Genomic DNA, 7,500 nt, shown 5'->3' on the forward strand with positions numbered 1-7,500 from the left:
TTTGCTAGCTTTTGCTGAATGTTTGGCTTGGCATTTCAAAACAGTCATTTAATCACAAAACAAATTTGTCTTTTCTGTGGATATGTATATGCGTGCGTGCGAGTGTGTGTGTGTGTGTGTGTGTGTGTGTGTGTGTGTTTATTTTGGTCACTTTGGCAAACAAAAACAAAAACAACTCAAATATCTTTACATCAATATGACAAAAAGTCTCAAGTCTTCTAGGGAGTGACAGGTTTAAGTTCTCTAATGATGTTTAAAAGTGCGCTTTATTAACTTTTAACATTTATGACAGCTAACTGTCAGATGATACTGTTTTAGCCTTTCCATTGCAATCATAAAATTTTAATGATTTTGTATAGATGATGACGACTTGACCTCGCTGATTAAACCGCAGAATAACAACAGAGCAATATTATACATGAAAAATGATGTGGAAATTCACAATGCATAATTCAATAATAATGCCATACGATGAAAGGTCAGATCAATCTGGTTACAATTCAAGCGACAGCAGGTGGCAACATTTGATTGCTATTGATTTCTAAGGCAAATGCTACTTTTATTGGAATGAACCCAAGCCAACTCACGCCAAGCACGCGTGCGCACCCCCCCCCCCCCCCCACTTACCCACACACACACACACATTTAAATGCATACACATAAAGTAAAGACATACACACTCACAATCGAACAAATACAGTCATCCCTATTCGAATCAATAGCCTAATGGTTTAAAAGCTCAGATGTGTATGACAAAAAGATTAAATAAAAAGGAGAAATATTTTGTGTACTACATATCGTTTGACATGGAAACAAGTTTCAAATAAAATGATTTAGTAGTCTTTGAATGTTAGTTCACTCTTGAATTGAATCATATTATATCTCTTGCTTTTCATGCCATCAAATTTGATCAGCTTAAGATATAACAATAATATTTCATGGGCAATGATATAATCATATGAAATGCGGATAAAAAGATATAATTTTTCCCACCTTAACATTGTATCTAATTCATAAATTATGAGTTAATTGTCTTTAACGCTTCATAAAAACAGTGGACCGATACATCATTTTCGATAATCTAAAAGCCAAGTGAAGAAAAACTAGAGATTTACGTAATCTGCTTTTAAGTGAAAAATAAAACAAAATAAAACAAACAAACCGAAAAACAATCAAACAAACAAAACGAAACAAAACCAACAACAGACAAGAAAAACAACAACCCCCCCCCCCCCGCCCCCCCCCCCCCCCCCCCCCCCCCCCCCCCCCCCCAAAAAAAAAGAAAGAAAAAAAAACATAACAGAAAAACAAACAAAAAAAAAAAAGAAATCAAAGTTGGTGTTTTTAACTCTGACGCTGATTTCATCATTTCCCCAATGACGAAGAGTCCGAACCCAAAATATTTTTTTTCTTTTAATGTCGGGCTCATCCTGGTTCATGTAGCAGCCGCAGTAGCAAAATAAATAAATAATAACTAAATAAATATAATAAATAAATCAATCAATCAATGAAAATCAAAATACAGCAAAACAAAACAAAAAACTAAAAAACAAAAACAAAACAAAACAAAACAAAGCAAAAAACAAACAAAAGATATAACCAAAAGCAGAAAGTAAAACCAATAATTTGAAATCCTTCTCATCCGTGATACCTTCCGCTCGGTCTCATTGATAGACAGAAGGGTGAGAGAAAATTCTCGTTTGCACACGGGACCGATAGATGGTGTGCGCTTGCCTAAGAAACTCACAACATTGCCATACTGAAGTATAGCTAACCAACACACAAAACTATGTATAACATTGAACGTTTATAGTCTGTTTAATACAGTTTTGTGAAAATTACTCATAAACATGGCTTGCACAAAACAATAACAAAGACCTGAGTGACGTCAACTTCAATCAATCTATACCAGTCCTTGTGTTTGTGGAACAAGTGATCTACCGATTGAACTATTGAGACCCCAACACGTTGTTACTCGATGAACACCAAGCCTTGACACGGATAAGGGGCGTGTCTTGTAGATTTTAAATCAGTATAGATGATATCAATATTAATACTCTTATCTCAAGAACAGATGGAAACCCTGGCTCACTACCAAAAATGTTTAGAAGGGAGAAAAGATCAATACAACAACTCTCTCTCTCTCTCTCTCTCTCTCTCTCTCTCTCTCTCTCTCTCTCTCTCTCTCTCTCTCTCTCTCTCTCTCTCTCTTTCTGTCTTATACATATATACATCTTTCTCTATACCCATCTCTTTCTCATTTCTATCAACTCATCAACCAATCAATCAATCAATCTATCTATCTATCTATCTATCTATCTATCTATCTATCTATCTATCTATCTATCTATCTATCTATCTATCTATCTATCTATCTATCTATCTATCTATCTATCTATCTATCTATCTATCTATATATATATATATATATATATATATATATATATATATATATATATATATATCTATATCTATCTATCTATCTATCTATCTATCTATCTATCTATCTATCTATCTATCTATCTATCTAAATGTGTTTCGTCATAAGTTGCCTGTCTATTGATTTCTTTAATCCCGTGGGGTTTTTCTTGTTGTTTTTAAAAAATTATATTTTAGCCCTTTGTGAGTTTATAAATAATAATTTATCTTTAAAGATATGAATATTGCCTTTTATTTTAAAAGATACAAAGACTAACATAAGTAGCTTCAATGATAAGACTTGCCACAAACAGTTAACATAAAATCGACACAAACATATGAAATAACATGAAATCACTGTTATAATCCGGGCTTGTACAAGTCCACCCTTTGTGTTGGAAAGTAGATAATTGGCATTTTAAAATACTCTTCAGACTATTCCAAAACACAGCACATTTGGCAACTAAAACAGAGGAAAATATGTTCAAAACTTTCTTTGGATATAGATAACGTAATGGCATTAAAACGCGTTTGATGTTTGAAAAAAATAATTGGCAAATTAGGCCGAAAATAATGATAGATATCTGAAAAAGAAAATCCCGATTCAGTATTTTACGATATTATCGATAAAAATGAAAGATGAGGACCACGAATAACATCCAGCAACCCTTCCTTTTTCTTCCCCAATCCATCTCAATAAACAATCCCCATTGACACCGTTCTTCTTTCTCTTCCTGAAGAAATCGATGGCAAAAGCGTCACTCAGTACATAACGCGCCTCAAACAGCAACTATCGCACGTGCTTTTCCATTAACTCCTCGTCTTTGTCAAAGACTTGGGGTGAGAGTGCGGTGGTTTTGTCATGATAAGGACAGTATTTATTTCTTCTAATACAATAGTTAAATCATATACCCTCCCTTACATGGCAATCGTTGCAGTATTCCTGACTTCTGATTATCATATTGCCATCGACCAAGTGACATGTAAAGCAGAGTTTTAATGAACTGAACATTTGGATATAACCATTATTATCTTCCATAAAGAAGTCGGTCGATAAAACCCCTGTGAAATGTGGTGCTATTATTTTTGGTTAGCTACTAACCTTGTTGTAGTCGTCGTTTTAAAAACATAAAAGTACGGGTGTGTCATGTTTTGGTTTTCAAGGCTGAGCAGAAAGTTCATTCACCTTAAGTTCAATTATTGCTTTTAGGCTGGAAAAGGCGTACCTACTATTATTTACCTGAAGGTTATTTTTATTAATGTTATTATTATTATTGATTTGGGTAGGCTATAACAAGAATATTATAATATAAATACACAGATAGCTTTTGACTCATTCAAACTTATTGCCGTGGTATGATATGATATAATATGATATGATTTGTTATGATATTATGATATGATTTGATATGCTTTCTAATGGATCAGCGGAGACTGTTTATCTACGTGTGACTTATCATAACTTAATATATATTTTATAAATATTGGATCGCTCGTCACGTTTTGTGTTTGATATCAATACTATTTATTGTATTAATATTATCATAAGAATTGGCACCAGATCAAATTAGTTTGAGTGGATATCGTGTTCAACAAGTATTAGGTATAGCTACATACCAATCAGGAAGTCATTGGTGTCTTTTACACTTCACTAGTTTTGACTTTGTACAATAACTGTGGCGTCTTGTTAATGCAATTTGATTTATGTTAATAGCGCGGTGAGTTTGTGACCTTTTAATAATCATTAATGCATTCACAATATAAACGGCCACCTTGTAAGTAGCTTTTGCACTTGGAAATGTGATATCACAACTAAATATGTCCGATTCGAATAACTTTCTACTTGTTACTCTCCAACAGATACATGCCATTTAAATATTTTATTTGAATTATTTAACTAAATTGTGCGGCTATGTGGTCTTGTGGTATGACACGCCTTCGAATTGGAAGGTCCTGGATTCGAGTCCCGTTATGAGCGGCGCATAGTTGGGTCCTTGGAAAAGGCTCTTTACTCATATTCTCTCACTTACTCAAATGTAAAATGAGTACCTGGTCGTTAACCGCGTCTCTGTCGGAAAAAAATGTATTATTGCCTAACACGCGTCATGTCTCGTCCTACATGTTGAAATGTTGCTGTTAGCTAGAGACCCCTTGTAAAGAGATTTGAGCACGTTTAATGAATATTGCACTACATAAATGCTCTAGATTTTTTAATTCATTAATTCACTCAATTATATCTTCCATTATTTGTATTTTAATGTATGTAATTATTCATCAATCATTCGATCATTTTGGGAAATGCATCCTTTTTATTTATTGATTTCTTCTCTATCTTTCATTCACTTATTTGTCAATATTTCATTCATAGATTTATTCACTCTATTTTACAAATACGCATTCATGCACTGTCCATAAACTCCTTGTCTTATTTACCAGCTGCCTGTCAATGTTGTTGTCCATACATTTGTCACTTTTATCATGTCAGCGAACTGTGTCAGGATTGGATTGGATCTGGTTTATTCGTTCATGGCTAGGCTGTAGGATGTCTTGTCTTTTGAACAATAAAAGTTAAGCGATGTCGGCCTGATCACCGATTAGATGGGTGACAATGACCAGAAAATTCTAACCAATGCCTCGTATTATTTTTAGCAATTTCGTAACACACGATGTATTCCACTCAGCTCAGGTACGAATGATATTTGGTCATAAGCAACAATATTTTGTAAAAGTGCAAGAATAAAACCGCGGTTAGAAGGTGCTCTGTACTTCTTGAAGTCTTTTACTGAGAGAAAAATAGATGAATTATATATATATATATATATATATATATATATATATATATATAATATATATATATATATATGTGTGTGTATGTGTGTGTATGTATGTGTGTGTATGTATTTGTGTGTATGTGTGTATGTGTGTGTGTGTGTGTGTAGAAGACGTAGAAGAATAGGGAGATTCTGCATTCACTTAATATTATTGACTATCTCCCAATTCAAGGAACAATAAATTAGATAACGTCATCTCCAATGCGTAAATTCCTGTCCTAATCTTACCAAGTCCATCGATAGGACAGGGCTAGAGACGTAGTGATCCTTTAAAGCCCTAGGGATTGCATGTAACTGTACCATCGCAATGTCGCTGTGTTTGACCTCCTGGCGTCCTGCCCGCCAGTGAGGGCACAGCATTGACTAACATCTTACGTACAACACAGCGTTTTCAGTTGACCCCGATTATGACGGCCGACATTGACCACTCACTGGACAACGAGCGGCTGTCATAACTTTTGCCAGAAAGTTTTGGATGAATGGTTAAATTTATTTATTTTTGGGATTTCCCTGCTTGTGTTCATAAAAAAACACGAACTTCCGAATTGATTCAGCGAATATATCTTTCATATTTTATTTAATTGCAAAATAGACATATCTATAGCGATAATTCTTTTAAGATATTTGTTACTCTCAAATATTCGCTGCCTCACAAGAGAACTGAGAGGACATTACTCTTGAACAATTTCTGTTTGGCTTGCTTGAGTCGACTGTATTGATTAATTAATAATAATGTGAACGACTTGTAAAATGTCTTTAAGTAATAATTTCATGCTCCGTATGTAAAAGTGTAAAACACAATCAGAATAACTAATATGAATCAAATCAAAAAATCCTAAAGATAGAAAAAAATCAAAGAAAAGAAAACAAGATCAAAAACAATCATAAAAATGCCTACTCAATAAATGGAAATGAGAAATAAACTGTCATCAATCATCAATTTTATTTCATTTGCGTTGTGTCTCGTTTTCAATTCCAATAGTAACCGGTTTGACAACAACAATAGTAATTGTCTCATTACCGACCATTTTCGGAATTTCTAACTCAATATCATACCTTCCAAACACAAGAAATTGATTAACCACATTCAAACTCAAGAGCGTACGATAAGTACACATAATTTTGTGAACTTTACAAACCAGCATGAAGTTTTTATAATCATAACAATATATTTCTTCAAATTTTGTGACGGAAAAAACTAATCTGAAAATGTAAAATAATCTTTGTATCGTAACGAATGTGTCGGTTATCCCATTTTTGGTATGGAGAGGGTTAACACACGTTTGAATTATAAAACTTTTTGACCCGATGTATCATTACTCTAACATGTTACTTTACAGAGATGACAAAGTTCCCTGCCGTCAAAGATATCTGTCATCCTTGTTATCCTTGGATAAAAGTAATCTACGTGATTTTTCATGATAAGATATCAGGGTTCTAAAATTATTCAATGATAATTTATAATCAATCTGATATGACTTTATCTATGACAGTGTCGCGTGTCAGTTCGGTTTGTCACTGATAATTCCAAACTACATTTTTGAGCGGCTCAAATATTCTTTTGATTAGAGTATCATTATTAGATGGGCTATGTCATTGTGGTTATGGTATTATTCATACTACATAGATAACAACTGAACAAATCAGAAAAGTATTGGTGTCGAAATCAAGCAAGCAATCCATGGATTTACTTGATTTTTTATTTATTTATTTATTTATTTATTATTTTTTGGGGGGGGGGGGAGAGGGGTTATTGTTGTACAATTTATAGACAAGTGATCCTTATTAAATAAATACCTTTTTAACGATTGGGCAAAGGCCAAGAAAGAAACAGATTATTCGAATATTCATATATGAAAAAGGTACACAAAAGAGATAGTTTTGGGTCATAGTCTTTTGTCAGCATTACAATTTATAGAGTAAAAAATATTTTGCGACGCATTGATGAAATAACTGGCATTGAAATTAATTGAAATTAATTGAAATTAATTCGCAAAGTCCCAGGTTGGAGAGGTTTTTGCCAAGATGAGGGTCTTTTAAATCGATCGATATTTTAAAGTCGAGTTTTCTGGCCAAATTTGTAAATACGAGTTTTCCAGAGTAAACTGGGCAAATACGAGGATAACAGGCATGATAATTCGACCAAACTGGCAACTAACCTCCGCTTCGCCGAAAAAAAATTCTTCCCGGTCACCCATGGACGAAATCATCGCTGTCTTGACTGACTGCCTGACCAGTTCGCTTGATACAT

At 33.7% G+C, this 7,500-nt stretch overlaps 1 protein-coding gene across 5 annotated transcripts in view; it reads left to right on the forward strand.

Annotated features, from left to right (window-relative positions):
* Positions 1–7,500, forward strand: part of LOC144966051 (homeodomain-only protein-like) — a 36,240-nt gene that overhangs the window by 3,169 nt on the left and 25,571 nt on the right. For 2 of the 5 annotated variants that reach the window (XM_078902063.1, XM_078902065.1), the window contains exon 1: positions 7,111–7,500. This exon is cut by the window's right edge and continues 224 nt beyond it. The exons of 1 other annotated variant lie outside the window; for it this stretch is intronic. The gene's annotated coding sequence lies outside the window, so the exon portion shown is untranslated. Of the gene's footprint in view, positions 1–4,039; positions 4,194–7,110 lie in introns of those variants that run through there. 2 more of the 5 variants (XM_078902068.1, XM_078902062.1) reach the window with 2 other exon arrangements.

Source organism: Berghia stephanieae, chromosome 2 (assembly GCF_034508935.2).
Source record: "Berghia stephanieae isolate SIO BIC M18660-M18661 chromosome 2, UCSD_Bste_1.3, whole genome shotgun sequence".
Lineage (NCBI taxonomy): Eukaryota > Metazoa > Mollusca > Gastropoda > Nudibranchia > Aeolidiidae > Berghia > Berghia stephanieae.